The sequence below is a fragment of the Perna viridis genome, chromosome 13 (assembly GCF_037379345.1).
Source record: "Perna viridis isolate PV_CMFRI_1.1 ecotype Kerala chromosome 13, ASM3737934v1, whole genome shotgun sequence".
NCBI classification, from domain to species: Eukaryota; Metazoa; Mollusca; class Bivalvia; order Mytilida; family Mytilidae; genus Perna; species Perna viridis.
In genome coordinates, this window is record NC_142457.1 from 4692843 (window position 1) to 4710212 (window position 17370).

At 32.2% G+C, this 17370-nt stretch overlaps 1 pseudogene across 1 annotated transcript; it reads right to left on the bottom strand.

Annotated features, from left to right (window-relative positions):
- Nucleotides 1–3933: 3933 nt before the first annotated feature.
- LOC148599327 (uncharacterized) lies at nt 3934–12480 on the bottom strand (annotated as a pseudogene). Its single transcript, XR_015917668.1, has 6 exons — nt 12040–12480; nt 11462–11514; nt 9354–9470; nt 7552–8334; nt 6159–6330; nt 3934–4319 (listed from the first exon to the last, which is right to left on the bottom strand). The product of XR_015917668.1 is annotated as an uncharacterized LOC148599327 (transcript).
- Between the last annotated feature and the right edge of the window lie 4890 nt (nt 12481–17370).

The window sequence follows — 17370 nt, forward strand, 5'->3', positions numbered from 1 at the left end:
ATAATCTTAATCAGAATTAAATGTGTTCGTCCAGAACAAAAAGTATTGTTTTTTTTTTCTTTTTTTTTCATATGCACCTAGAAATAATCGACAACACTTCCAAGAATATCGTACTTTTGCCCTAACTGACCGAATTGTTCTTGATATCGTCGACAGTGATTTAGTTACACGAAGTTCGAATTTTAAACGTATTCAAAATTGTAATCCACTTGATACAACCATTATTTATGGAGGTATGTGAAATATTAGTTAATTATTAAAATTAAATACCTAAATTAAATATATCCGCCCTGACAAGAAGATTTAATTCTCTAGTTTTGCCTCAATTTTCATACAGCTTAACCGGTGTGGAAAAAATTTTCTCATCAGTATTGACTTTTTAATTCTCCGAGTTCAATCGTCTTAGAAATCGAATGTCTTGGACTCCATCTTGAAACGCCTCGATTGCCATTGTACTTATATTTCAGTTAAATTAGATAATGTATTTTCTTACCTTAAACAAGAATTATGAAGGGACTCGGGAAGATTTGAAGTAAAAAAGCCTTTGGAATCGTCTGGTTTCTTTTGTTTGAAATGTTTGTGTTTGTGTATTCAACTCGTTATCGTTGTAGATTCTACATTTATATCATTGATAGCGAACCAAATTAATTTCAGCGAAAATAAGATATTTTTAAAATTTCGCATCCTTCTCTGTACAATTTTAGGTTTTCTTTGATTCGGTGTTTTATTGAAAACTTTATCGCATTGATATTTTATACATTTATATTGGTATGAATATATTGGTGACTCTTATTTCCTTTACAATATCATTTTAGGTGCATCGAATAGCAAACATTGGAAACCCGCTTACATGATTAACGCAAATATGTATTTTTTTGGATGTGTAATAATCATGAACGGGATACAATAGTCTTGATTTTTGACACCCACGTGGGTCCTAGAGCATTTTCCCACTCCAACTGTTTGGGAGTACATCAACTCGTAGAGTGGGATAAATTTGCTTACCATTCACATTTTAGACGTATCTCTTTATCAAAGAGTAACTTTTATGAACTTTTGCAAGTGAATGATTTAATTCACAGGACAGTTCCTATCAGCATTTATTTCAGTAGGGTAAGGTTTAGGTCACTCTCGGTTTGCTGCTATATATCTAGGTGGATTTCTTCAATACTTGGTGACAGCAGAAAGTAATTACATACTTACTATTCGTAGTAGCGACTATGAATGAACAAAGTAGTTCCGAAACAGTCACATGGGCAATGGGTGTGGCTTAAAGTGATAATATGACATTGGTATATTAAGAGTGTTTTATGTAACCACCAAAGAATCCACAAATTAATGACAAATGGCATCTCTCAGCAATTTCTCATTTTCCTACTAAATATTCCCCTTGGAATAGTAAATACTTTGAGCAGTATAATGATTTTTAAAAATATGTTATGTTACCATAGCAACAATATTATGGTTTTTCCATTTGTATTGGCAAAATTTACAGAAAAAAACACAATTTTTGCACTATTTCATTACTTTATTCTGTTCAAATAGCTAAATGAATCATTAAAATGATAATTTCAATGAAAACATATATGTTTAAATATAAAATGTATGATCATTCACAGTGCTCATAATTATAAAAATTACTAAAATAGGCAAAGTCTAAAACAGGAATTTCTTAATTATGCATTTTACGATTGTTTGCTGAAATTGCAACTTTTAAAAGTGTCACCTACAAACAATGCGACTGAGAAAAATCTGGAAATTAATGTCAAATATGAAGTTGGTCCTATAGATCAAAATATTTAAAAAATTGGCTCGGATATTTTTTTCGTTTGATAGTAACGGGTTTTGAAAATTGGGCAATTTCTCCCCCTTTGAAAAAAAATGCATTTAACCAGTTCACCATCTTATTTGGTTGCAAAACGTTTTGCATTTGGTTTAGATTTAAGTTTTATGACTTACATATAGCATATAAGAGTCTACTATAAGTTTAGTTTTTTTATGTAAAATTGCTATTTTTTGTTGAAAAAACACAGATTTTGAGAAATAATTGATATAAAATTATAAAAAATTCAAAAAATAACAATGGGAAGATTAAAAAGAAAACATTATACTTTTGTTTGGTTATGTAGCACTTATATATTGTATATTGAATCTTGAATTTATTTTTTGTTGTGTTTGTTTGTTTGTTTGTTTTTTTTTGGGGGGGGGAGTGGGGAGGGATGGGTAAAAGTGTAGCCATTGTCCCCTGCCCCCACATGAAAGTTGGATATATAGTAAGTTCAATTACTCCCGTAAAAATTGTCAAATCAAAATGGCTGTAGTATATGGTGACAAACAATCCTATAAAATTTTAGCAAAATCTGTTCAATGGTTTTCCAGGAGTTCCACAAAAACATTCCTACGTTATCCAATAAAAAGTCCATAAAGTCCCATTAATCCCTTAAAAATTAGTTGAATAAAAATGACAGTATGATTTGATCAACTACATATGGTGGCAAACATTTATACGAAATTTAGGCAAAATCTGTTTAGTGGTGTCCGAGGAGATAAGTCGACAAAAAAATTCCTATGTTGTCAAATACGCTAAGTCGATAAAGTCCCATAATTCCCATAAAAATTGGTTAAATTAAATGGCAGTATATGATCAACTACATTGTACATGTGGTGGCAAAATCTGTTTAGAGGTGTCAAAGGAGTTGCGTCTACAAAAAAACATTCCTATGTTGTCCAATACACTAAGTCGATAAAGTCCCACAACTACCGTAAAAACTGTCAAATCAAAATGGCCATATGATATGGTCAACCACATAAGTTTTTGTTTTTCTTAAAAAAATCGATCAAAGTGTCAACATTTTTACCAATAAACACCATTTGTAAAGATTGAACCAAAATTTCAAATTTATACCCCTGAATACGAGATGTTTAAGCTAATTAGAAATATCATAAGGGCTACTTTTGAATTTTGAAGCTTTATAAACAACATTACCATAAAAATTAGGATGTGCAATACCAGTAAATACATGGTTTCTAAATGTACAGTTAAATTTTATAACCAAATGTCTATATTTGTGGAAACAAATATAAAAGGCTTTAACCAACTTGTGGTAACTGTAGCAAAGTAGAGCTTGATCACTATGGAAAACATTAGCAACTAACTATAATTGTTCATAATTGAATGAATTTTAGTCAACATACACTCTTAAACTTATTTATTTATACTGGATTCGGAAACAAGTTACATTAACTTATATCAATCCCTCTCCAGGTGGCATACAGTTCAGGTAACAGTAAATTATATTCTATATAGATGCAAGTTTTGAATAGACATGGTTTACAAGAAAATAAACTGTTAACACAGAAGTGTGTCGCGCCTTGCGGAACCCCATATGGTCAATAAAAAAGTCGATGAACTGTGACTGCGGGAGCATATGCCCAAAATGACAATAAATGTGAACCATACTGATGCTAATGCATCTACATACCAAATATCAATGACCTAGCATAGGTAGTTCATGTTAAACAGACACAAGAAAAAAGTCTTACAATTGTGGACAACGCCGCCGCCGCCGGATACACCATACCTATGTCTCGCTTTCCGCGACTTTCGTCGCAGGCGACACAAAAATGTGATAAAAGATGCCATTTATCACATTTCCATGTTTAGCTTTCCCATAGTGATCAAACTCTCATTTACTCTTATCAGGTGTACAATAAGTATATTTCTCTCTATATGACCCAACTTTCTATGCATCACTAAGTAAATTGTTCTGAATGTCAGAAATTGTCTGCTCCCTCACAGCCTCATTCTTGCGACAGTGTCTAGATAAAAAGCTAGTAATCTGCTGTAGGGTTAAGAATTCTTCAATGGAAAATCGTCTTGTACCATTAGCATTCTGTACACTTTTCATCAATACAGAAACGTTTTCAGGATCCTCTTTACGTCCTGTTGTTACTCCAATATTAAAACGGTCAATCAAAGAAGTCTTTTGATTTTATTGAACGTTTTGCTTTTTCTTTCCAATTTGTTCTTATAATGTAGTCTCTTGTAAGGACTTGAGCATCAAATAATTTTTTAACATACTCGGTCTTTAGTATGTCAGCTTTTTCAAACGTTCCGATTGGATTACACATTCATCAACTATTGCATGGTCATTCAGTTCTGTAAATGTGTTAAATGATTATGTACAACCTTCATTGGAACAGGTCAATACATGTATTCCCTGGTTTTGTTGAGAAGATCGATGACTAATGCTGTGGAAGTCAACCAATTTTTTTGGTGTCTCAATTACTTGCAGAGATGACTGATTTAATGTATCATCCTGAAAATTAATCAATGTAATGTGAAAATAAAAGAGTTAATTTAAATTAAAACTAATTTTTGAGAAAGACATATGTCTCAAACTGTCATGCTCATTTTTAAGTTCAAAAGGTCATAAAACCGGCAACCAGAGGCTCCAAGGAGCCTGTATTGTCACCTGGTATTCATTAGCAAATCATGTAAAAAATTGCCACATATCAATTCTCTAAAAGCAGAGGATGCTACATATTTTTTTTTGCAAAAAATGAGATTTCATGGGCAATAACTTCAACATCAATCAAGAGATTTTCATGAAAATTGCACAACAGGTAGATCTCATCATGTTGGTCAATTTTACCCTGCCAGAATTTTGATTGCTGCCTTTGTTTTTAAGGAGAGTCGCTCCTCATATATTTGATTTTTTGTCAGATTTTCGGAATCCTCGGGTTTTATCCATTCAAGTGTTTGTAAAAATTTTGCCCATTGACCTCCATTTTTCTTTTCATATTTCAATTTGATATAGTTTCAAATGTCATTTTTGAAAATTTTATAAAATGCTTGTTATGTTTTCATAGTTTGTTGTGGGAAATTAGTCGGCAATGCTTAAAATATAAAGAATCTAGAGAATTTTGTTTTCCCGCCAAATTTTGGACGCCTTGTATCTCAAAAACGAACACATTGACCCATGATTTTTTTCTGCTCTTTTAGTTTCTTTATTTAAGTTCTTCATATTTACAACAGTCTTTAAAAACCTTGTTATCTTGAATTTGGGGAGCGAACTTCCTTAAGTTACTATGCAAAAAACCTCAAAAATAGCAAAAAAAAAAAAGTAAATGTGTATACGACACGGATGTTCCGTTCGCCACATGTTTGTCGAAATTTCCCATTCTTAGGTTGTTTTGGTCAATATGCTGATAAAAAAGTGTACACAATTACATGAAGTTCCAACTTAACGTTTCCGAGAAATCACCTTAAACAAAAAAAAATAACTACAACATCAGAAAACAGATTTTCAAAGAAATTGAACTGCAGATAGATCTCATCATCCTGATCAATTTCATCCTTTGTCAGATGTTTGATATCTGTACCGGTTTTTGAGTTATTAGCAAAAAAACTTAAATCAGCTACAAAGGAAAAGCTGTGGTGTGACGGACGAACGAACGAAAGGACGAACAGACCGAACACTATATGTCCCACAACAAAGTTGGCAGGACATAAAAAGGGCAATAATTCCTACATCAATAAACAGATTTTCACGACAATTGCACAGCCGGTAGATCTCATCATGCTGATCATGTTTATACTTGCAAGAATTTTGATCAGCACCAAAATCACAAACTTTCATCCCCTCATGCCAATGAACATTTGAGCCATGTTCAGTTTAATTTAGCCAGGTGGTTTCAAAGAAGAAGATTGAAATGTAAAAGCTTACACACGGATGATGGACGACAAGTGATGGCAAAAGCTCACAAGGCCTTTGGCAAGATGAGCTAAAAACCGGTAAATCACGATTTCCAGGTAATATGCACAACTTCATATGACATCCGTGCTACATGTCTATACCAAGTTTCGTAAATTTCTGTTCAGTAGTGTTTAAGAGGTTGCGCTGACAAATTTTGTGACTGACAGAGTGATGCGTACAAAAAGGCAAACCTAATGACAGTCATGGAAAGGATAATATATTGACTTAATTTCTTGCGGAAGCTGAAAACTACCATAGATGTACCCATGAACATGTAAACATGTGCTGCTACAATTCATTGGTTGAATATCTAATACATAAAATTTAGCCTAGAATCAGTCCTCCAATTACAACTGACACATACATGTACGTTTATCAATTTGAATGAATTTTCATTACCTGGCCCAATTTTGTAATGTTTCCATACTCTAATTCCAGATTCATTAAACTGAAAGTTGTTCATCGCTGATATTGATGGAATCTTTAACTTCAGAGGAAATGATTTATATTGATTTTCCAACTTGACAACTTTTACAACATAACGCACCTTCATTGAAATCCCTTCAATGGCCTGAAATAGAAAAAAAAAATAGGTCAAAGACGAAATTGGCTGAATTCATTAAAAAAAGAAGTAGATGTTCGACATGTCTGAAATCAGGTCACATAATATGGGGCCATTACCTGATGATGCATACCAAATTACCATAAGTAGTTGCTGAGAAAAATGTTACGAAAATGTTCTTTACTTACAGTAAGGGCTATTCCATTCAAATGAATGCGGGAGGGTAGGAAGGGAAGTTTTATTTTTGTACATTGGTCAGGGGTCATTCTCAGTTTGTGGCCACTATTTGTATGTTAAGTTTTCTACAAAAAAAAGTTGTTGGTTGTGGGATTATTTCGAAAGTCCCTTCATACCCACCCACATACATTTTAATGGAATAGCCCTAACACTGTAATATTCTTTTATTCGGTAAACAAGAGGTAGATATCTGACAAGTCTGAAATTCGGTCACATGATATGGGACCCCTACCTGATGATGCATACCAAATATCAAAACTACAATTTGTAGTTGCTGAGAAAAGTGTTAGAAATATTTCCCCCTCTGCCCACTTCCCTGTCCGAAAAATATTCACCATTCTATAACCTGATTTTCACTAGTGAAATTCAGCCAAAATTGAATTTCATGACACGTTTCCTTTTTTATATTTCCCTCTAGTTATGGAGTGAATGTATGTGTAAGAATAATTCACATGAAATGTTAAAAATATACAATATAATTTATAGTGTTGTCGTGCATCTTGACAATTCAACAAGACATTGTTTTGTAGTGTTAAATCAGAGTATTTTTATGGCGGTCATGGATGTCACAAAACAATAGCAACCATAGCTGCATCTACTTTATATGATTCTATGCAGTTGCTATGTTAACTTTAAACTCTAATAAACCATTGATTGTATTATAGGGACAATATTGAGTTTGACAAAGTTACGTTTGAATGCAAGCATACAAGGCTTTATTTAAGTAATATGTAGTTGCTTATAATTAAGACAATATTTAGCAATACCATTTTTATGTTGATTCCATTAAGACTGTTGTGACTTTCAATCACCCTAAATTGTGTATTATTTTATGAGTATAGGAAACCTCATCCTTTATACGATCTTCTTTTTTTATTTCAATACCAAGGATATATTATTTCTTCGAAAGTTTGATATAAGATGTTTGACATTTTGTCTTTGGACAGACGATAGATGCACGGTAATGGGCATGATGAGCTAAAAAGAACATACCATTTTCATGTGTTTTGCTGTCAGTACATCATGGCCTTGATTGATGTATCTCCTAATACCAATTTTTACTGTTGCTGCCATGCGATCGCATGCTCCCTTGCCACTCTGTGCCTCTCAAAAGTCATAAGATACAACAATACCACATTTGGACATAGCGCTAATGGTCTTTGAACTTTTGTAACTGCCTGCATTATCTGACCATAGGTGTATTCTGTCAACTTCTTCATTCATATCTTTTATATCTTGTACAATGTCGAACACTACTGCACTTGTAGACTGTGCGTCCTGTGCTATCTGGCTATTAAATATGTGGATGAAGCCTAAACTCTCAATTGTTACCCGTTTCCTTAAGACTACTCCAATATGCCAGCATATTCCCCGCTTAGCAAACCAGTTGCTCTGATCCTTTCTGTATCGCCTTGGCAGATACTTCATCGCCCTATCTAGTACTACTAAGACTTCATTTGGGCCCATGTTTGACGTTGTATCTGACTTTGCCTTTTCTTGATGGCATGTTCGCATGATATGAGTTTTCCAATTGCTGATGTTCAATTGTGCTTGAGATAATTTATACTGATAGTCATCTCTAATGCACTCTTTTTCCATGAGGTCACTATCGGCTATCAAATTTGATAATGAAGAGAGCAGTTCATGTATTTGTTCACAATTACTACACACCATATCATGTTCATGGTCACAATTGTAGCTGAAGTTTTCCAACTTATCACTTAGAGAAAATAACCTGCAATGGTCAGGAACAGTTGATGTCTCTGCTATATGAACCTAAAATATATGATATTAAGATTCCTGAAATGTATCATCTTTTGTTTTATCTTAAAAACAAGTTGGACAGGGCCTGATTAAGGACTATTCGTATTTGGTTAAAAAATATCTGGCTTTACAATATAAGAAATTACATAGTTAGCCTCTTATGCTAAAATATACTGTAAACAGGGAAATTTTCGCAGCAGTTTTATATGCCATTTTTGCGTCTTCCGCCAATATTAAACTGCACGAAAATCTATTTATTATTTGGTTCTATCGAGCTTCTGCATGAACTGAAATCAAATTGATGAATTGTGAAATAAAGACGCCGTGAAAATTTCAGGGTTTACAGAACATGTATCCATAGGTTAATAATGTTAGAAACAATTGTTATTCGATTAACAATGATATATAGGTCATGACGACTTAACCTGACCTGAATGCTGATAGACAATCAGAGATGTATCATCATGCAAATTTATCACTCTTGTATATGTAGCACATGAGATATGGCCAAGTTAGATGTAAACCTGAACAAAATCACTGAAGCATGAAATACATCTCACTGTGACCTAATTTGATCTAGTTACTGACATAAAACCAAAGATATTTTTGTATGCAAATTTGTATATAGTACATGTACTTGTCGAGATATGTCAAGTTGGACGTTCAATATTTCAAAATACTAAAGCCTAATACATGTATTTATGACACAGTGTCAGACCTACACACATGGAATTGGATGCCGACAGACATACATAAATGTACCTACATGCAAGTTTGCATCACTCTAGTACAAATAATTGATAAGTTATGGAAATGTTGGATGTTAATCTTAACCAAGCATGAAAACATATGTAAATATAAACAAAATCACCAGACTGTGTAATATAGGTCACACTAGTCACCTTATTTAATCTGGATACTGATAGACAACAATAGATGTTCCTTTATGCAAGTTTACATCACTCTAGTACAAACAGTTACAAAGTTAATCAAATTTATATACATGAATAACAACTGATTGAACTAAATACCTTATAATCTGTTTTTAAATATCTTTTACATTCTTGTACTGCACTTTTGTACTCTTTCAACTTTTCGGTTGTCATTGCTCCAACTTGATGCAATTCTTCTGCGACTGAGCATATATCCTGAAAAGGGATATATAATTTCTACATGACAAGAAACCTATACATCAGGCCCACACACAGAGGGGTGCAGTGGGTGCGATTGCACCCCCTTTGAAAACAAACAAGCACTTTTAAACTCATCATTTTGAATCAACTATGACTATTTAAGTCGAGATTGTGTTTGAATTGTGACTATAAAAGTCAAGAATTTTAGGTTAGCATCCCCTTTCAAAACTCCTGTGTACGGGCCTGTACATATAGAAATGATTCTGAATTTTACCGATTAAATGAAGAGAAATACTCCCGAAACTTGCATTATAGACTAGTGTATCTATGTTGTGCTAAATTGATTTGTAGAATTTTGATCTTTTTGCCCCATCATTTTACAAACTTATAATCTGCATGAAATGTGTTCATTAAAATCGTGTGAATGAGAATCTAAATGATATACCCTGCATTTAATATAATATTTTAATTTTCATCCTATACTAGAAAAAACTGACAAGTCAGTAAGGGCCCCGCCGATACATTTTTCATACCGATGTCAAAAATGCAATAGATAGGCAATAGCATGCACATCAACACATATTGATCAACAATTTATTCTATCAAATATGAAAGCATTCCATACAGTGGTATTAGTGGAATTGTACTTGTCTGACAAGATGATACTTTGGTATTTAAGATGAAAAATGTTGCAAGTCTCCAAATATTGTCAAAATGTGTGATTTGTATGTTTCAAGTCACCAAATATTGTCAAAATGTGTGGTTTTTATGTTCCAAGTCTCCAAATATTGTCAAAATGTGGGATTTTTGAAACAATAACAAAGTTTTTCCCAAGAAATATTTGTTAAAATTTCACCAAAATACAATATGCCCATCTTCATATCATTTATAACAACTGTATAATATTTAATAGCAACACTTCCTGAGTTTTTGCTATGACAAAAGACATTTCTTGGGAGGAGGGGTATGGTTTTTTCGAAAAAAATTTATTTGATTTCCAAATTTCAGAAAAAAAAATAATTTGATTTTAAAAATTTGAAAAAAAAAATGTTTTTGAATTTCTATGATTTAAAATAGTGGCAAAAACCTAGCAAAATAATTCGATATTTCCACGAAAAAAAATTATTTGATTTCCAAAAATTTCAAAAACAAATTTTAACCCAGAGTAAAAATCCATAGCCCCCCCCCCCCTTTTGAAGTTAAATGGTCGGTCCCTAAATAGCATACTAAAGTGCTACAGTCATAATAGGAATAAAAATAGTCAAATCAATACACGGAATTTTAAGAACTTATATAAATAAAACAGTGTTCATGCATGGCTTTAGCAGAAACAAAATATCTCTCAATAAGTGATTGGTATCAGAAACAGAATTTGGAAAAAGACCTTTTAGGGCTATTTTCCTCATATCCCTGATCTAAAAGCCTGTCCCGTAAACATTTGTGACGTTCTATGAAATCCGAAAAATTAGAACTTGCTCGTGAGTAATGAATCAACTGTGAATTATAAATGCCATTTGCAGGATTCAGAGGATTTTTGTGATTAAATCTCACAACCAATCGGTTAGATAATTTTGTAATGGGTCATTAGATTTTGGAAAATAATCGATCGATTTTCGATTATAATCTATCATTGGCATTTTGTTTTAGTAAGAAAATCTATATTCAGTAGTCATGGTAAATGCTACAAGAATGTTTTCGGTCTGACATTCATTTCTGGCAATTTTTTTTTTCTTTTTCTGTTTACAGGTGAAAAAAAAAGATAGTGGACAAAATTTATTTTTTTTTTATTCTACCGCAGGCCACATTATTTATTTTCCGAGAATATTTATTTCTAAAATCTGCTCCTTTGATTTTTTTTTGGTGATAATTACAGAAAGTTCCATCTGATCTATAATTACTAAATTATACTGGGACCCTCTATCGGTCTTATTACTCCCAGATGCATGTGTTTAGGGTTCATCTGAATGAATTGAAAAATATGGCCGTTTTTACTTCACAAAATTTACTCTGTGTACAGACAAACCTGAGCATCTAGAAACAAAATCAGGCATAGCTGGCCCTAGATATGAAAAAGATGCATCATTTTAACATATAATTAAATAAAAAACTGACCTGGTATTTGCTGTCCATTTTTTTCCAATATGCAACAGATGGCCAAAATAACAATCACCCGAGTTTAACTTGAGATGGTCCACTTGATCACGCAGTTTAAATCACCTGTTAGTTTACATCTGGGTGTTGTCTTTCAATTGAAAATTATTTAAAGTTAAAAAAAGAACTCACTTCTTTGTATGGGGAACATCTCAAATCTTTTACCCAACTTAGTTTATTTTTGCACCCTCTGCAGAATTGATAAAAATGCACAGAAGAATCAATTGAAGATTTTGATATTCTAAAACTGAAAATGAATTAAAATTTTAATCATTTAGATGCAGCTATGCTTCAAATGTTTCCTAAAAGCACCGGATTGTCTGTAAAATTTGTGGTGTAATTGAGGCCATTATCTCAAAAAGGTTATGATAAACCTTAATGCTAATGTTTAAGAGACCTTTATAAATAATATTCAAATGCTAAAACTACATACGAGTTCCAACAGGAAGAACAATGCCGTAGTTATCTCGAATAGTGACAACATTTTCAAACGTCAAAATTCTGTTCCTTTTCCGTTTAGATCGTTCCGTTGGTAAAATACTACATGCAGATGCAACATTAGCTTCAGGATGTGTGTTTAGATGCTGGGGTATTTCGCAATATGACCTTCTGCTTCGCTTATTATTTCTTTGCAAGATATTTGCAAAATGTGAAGTACAAATTTTCCAATGACTTTCAAACAAGTTTTCAGGCAAAAGTCCACATTCAGTGAATATTATTTTAATGTCTTCCTCAGAATGCCTTTTCAATTGAACAAAATCCCCTGAACACACTACAGAATCAGTAAGATATTTAAAATTACAAGTCATTCGTTTTTGTAAACAAACATCTTCTTCAAAAAGCAGACGACTTTTTATAGCCTCCTTTTTAGAGAGTGAACTAGATGAAAAGAAAGATAACTCTAATTTGAAACCTATGACTAGGCAATAAACATAGGATAAGATATATAAATATTATGTACTCTAAATTGTTAGAAAAGTACATTCTTTATTAAATCAATCCATAAATGTGAGACAGGGGTCAGGTTAGGGTTAAGTTGTGCTTTTTGGCATTTTTCAGAGATGAGCAGCATATTACTTTAAAAATACCCATTCTGATTTTTTAAGATTACTTTTAAAACATATTAAATATTGTAAAAATAAGATATCAGGAATTTCCTTTGTTGCATTTTGAAATAAAACATGTCTCAACTTAGTGTCATTTCGACTCTAAATGACATTGAAAGTGATACAAAGTCTTAATAAAGAAATGAAAATTAATAAATCAATTGTATTCCTTTAGTTACTTAGTTAATTATATCAAGATCATAATAGAATACAAAACAAAATGACAGATAAACAGATTTGGATGTTCTTTTATTGAACAATATAGATATGATAAATTTCACCAAATCTGTGAAGACCATACATAATTAATGCCGTTGCTATGGTGACACAATTCTTTTATAGCAATGCATACCATTTTTTCAATATTTATATGATACACTATCATTGTGCAATACTTAATTCCAAACTTGTAATGTACCATTTCTGCTTAATTTTGATGGTTACATAGAATAGCTCTTAAAGCATTATGAATAAACGGTCAATATGTTTTACTTGCGGAAATAGGCAGATTGCAGTATAAAGATTTTTTTTATCAGTACATGGCAAGTTGTGCATTTCTTGGAATTCTAAGTTTAAAAAAGTAATTATTTTTCCTTGATGTATACTTGTTGCTTTGCTGTTGCAAATTCTCTTTAATTGTACATGTACTCTTGTTTTTAATTTATTGAAGGAAGTTACGAAGCTTTAATATCCTTACCTACAAATGTAAAAAGTCAAAGTACGAAAAAAAAAAAAAAAATACCAACAACTTTAATAATAATGGTTTTAAATACCTACCAAATGACATATCAAAATGTGTATCCCTTTTTACCCCATCTAAAAAAAGAAATAGAAAAAAAGTTATACTGACCGGCAGGAGGCCAAGTTTACAAGCATATTCCATCACGCCAGTGACTTACAATCTTACGACTTTTCTGGGTGCGTCAGAGGGTTGAATCCTGTTCTGCAAGTCACGTTTTGCTTATCAAATTAGCATTATTTCATGCTGTCACTAAAGTCTGAAGAAAGAAATGAAAGAGTAATCAAGGGAACCAAGGTTATAGCAGTAATCAAAAGAATGTAACCCAGGGACAAAGACCAGACATGGAAAACAGACATACACAACAAAGAACATAAAGTAACTAAAATTATACATATAAAGTAACAAAAGTAAATGAGCAACTCGGACTCCACTAAAAACTGGGAGCAAGGACCAGGTGCACCGGTAGGGTAAGCGTCCTCTGCTTTTCTAGAAACACCCGCCGAGTTGCTCATAAAAAGTCAAGTCCGGGGTAGACAAACGAGGAAAGGAAAACTATGACCCGTTGAATAAATCAGTTTTCATGGTGCTGATAGATACACCATAACGATCCACGAGTTCATGATGACGACCATAAAACGTCTGTAGTGATGACTTCAATCTTGTAGCAGCATAACCCTGGGACCTTGTGTCTCATATTAATAGCATTGTGTGGTGTTAATAGTGCAGTATATTCACTTCATATTATTTGTTTGATGTCTAGAATTTTTGTTGTGGATTAAAAGTAATATTTTTTTTCAATTTGTTGTTCCTAAATCTTGCTGCTTTTTTTAGGAGCATGGGTTTTGCTAGATTCTATTTAGTAAATAGTTATAACTTCATTTTAACTACGATATATGAAATAAACTTAGGTTTCGTCTCTAAAGAGAACATGAATTTAATTCTCACTGTATCCACATAAATACTTGCATCTTGGTTTTATGTTTTAATTACATCTTCATTTTGTTTTATTATATGTAATACATACTGTATGTATCATATACTTGTTTAACTCATAATGTTCTGATGAATAGGTTAGCTATGAAGACAGTTGAAATAGTTCTGACTTCAGAACTCATCCTGAAAAAAATTATTGTGATTGGAGACTGGCTGTCATAGTGTGTTTTGAGGTATAGTTATTGCCCATGGAATACTGCCAAATTTCATAAAAAATGGTAGATAATATGTGATATTATTCGGGGTCAGACCAGTCTGACTACTGGGTTGGTGGATATCCTCGGGGACATCCTACATCTTTATAGTTTCCATTGATATAACGTAGAATTAAACGAGATCTGACCTTTTTTTTGTATTTGATGGTATATGTTTATAAAATTGTGTAATTGCTACTATACACCATTAGTGCTGATCATCCTCTCTTTCCATCAATTTCTATTTCTTTGATCACACTTTTTAAATAAATGTGTTTGTTCCATATCATACGAACAAATGCATACGATCATTTGTTTTTATTTATTTCTTTGGCATAAAATTGTAAACTGTGTCTGATTGTAAGATTAAGTTTAGACTTGCAATTTTCATCATCAGAGCTCTTATACTTCACATCTCTACGAAATGCTTCGATGAAGGAACATTAACTTTGAATCCTTATTGTTGTCATCGTAACTTAGCTCGTATTATTTACAAATTTACTTTGAGCCAATACCTACAAACAAATATTGACCTGTGACGCTAACAATGCATAGTTTATGTTTAAATATTTTTAATTTGTCATTAAAACTCATTTTCTGTTGCAATACATGACTTCAACCTTAACTTATGTCAGAAATCTACCATTTTAGGTTGGGTTGCATTACCAATTATCAGCGGAATTATTGTAGGCATATTAGCCTTGTTGATAATGTTAGCAATGTTGATATATGAAAATAGTAAGTTTTGTGAAGAGTATTTAAAAAAAAAGAAAGACAAAGGCTTAGTTGAGCTGAAAGTCCCTGCCTTGTTTTAACTTATGTTTGCAAGTTATAGTCTAATAATATAGTATACAATTTCATTTTCATAATGATATTTATTATCGTCTTAGTTTCTGTTTGTTCTTCGCATGCCGCCCAAATTTTGCAGTCCTTAGGGATTTTTGTACTGGAATTATCTGTTTTTCAAAATCAACATTTCAAACCATTAATAAAGTATTGCTATTACATTTGTCAAAGACATGTCTGCATTAATTATAGGAAAACATTCAAAAAGTCACCGTGCAAAATACCATGAATCTCCCCAAAACACAGACAAATTCTACGAGGAAGAATGACTCGGCCAGCGAAAGCTACATTTTTATATGACCTAGCTGGTCTTGAGGTCTAGGATACTAGTTTGAGTCCGGTGGAGGGAATGACCTAACATTTCCTTCTCACATTTGACAGTTCTAACATCGTTGGAAATTGTCTAGACCCTTCTATGCCTATGTTATCTTCCCTGTATCAATTTGATCCGATGTAGCAATGTAGCGAATAACGTCGATATATTTTGAGACATTACTCCAACAATATAAATATATAACATTTAATAGAAATCGTATACAATACATTGTATGAATAATTATGAACAAATAAGTTAATTACACATTGTCAGTCCGGTTTCAGTCCGAAAGACTAATGTGGAACTGTTTTAAGTAATTTATTTTATCTTTGGCTTAAAAACATACACGATGGGAAGCTTACAAGTGTTCTTTCTTTATAGATTGAAGTAAAGCGATTTTTTTTCCTGGATTACATTCTCTTGATACCGCTAGAATATTGGTTCCCTTGATTACTCTTCGATACGGTTATCAAATATTATAATGTTTTGTGTTTTTTAAGAATAGTTTGAACTGGTGTAAGTCATATTTGTTATACAGATAACGATTTGATGTCATTGTAGTACAAACTGTTTAAAATTCTAAAAAGATAGGTTTTAATATTAATTGTAATTTATCATGGTTTTACTACATTGATAATTTGACGAACACAATTTCATAGAAATTGGTCTATTCAAGCGTCTAAAAGGTTTTACATCTACCAAAGCTTAAAGTATTTAACTCGGTAATGTCCCACATTGTAATCATTGTTTTACTGTATGGTCCAATTTTAAAAGTGTTCAATGTAGATGAATAATTTAAGTTACAAAAAAAAAAACAAACAGAAAGAATTACATGTATATTTTTAATTTTGAATGTGCAAGATCTGTTATCACCATCACATATATTATTGAAAATAATGATGAATGAAAATAACTGATCATTATATTGATAGAAAAGCTATGCTAGTGTTTAAGTCTTTGAATCAATTAACACCTGCGTACTAATATATCATAACATTTATTCATTAAATAAGTTATAGAACTATTACAAAGAGTGAAGTAACATAAAATTTCTGCGAGGAGCCCGAAAGGAATATTTCAAATGACCATTCTTTATATCAGGTAGCTTAGTATGGAATCATTTGCAGACAAATATTAGATATGGTGCAACAATTGAGAGTTTCTGATTAGAAACGTGTTAAGAAATGCTATTTTTATTATTTTGTTATTTCATTGTGTTAGTTTATGTGTTTTATTCTTTATGTTTTAAACTGTGCACATATACCGTAAATTATTATACCAGTATTACTCTGAAATGCTAATGCAATAGCGTTTAAATGTTAATTTGCAGGATCTGTGAACAAGTATTACATCTATCACTGCATGTGATTTCATTTGCCTATCGTATTTTTGCTTACGTTAAATTTCTGCTCTTACCCGGGCCTGTCGTAGATTATAAGGTGAACGGAATGCCAAAACAGTTGTCTCAGGATAGAGTAATCAAGGGAAGGTTATAGCCATAATCAAACAATGTGATCAAGGGACAAACACCAGACATGGAAAACAGACATACACAACAAAGAACATA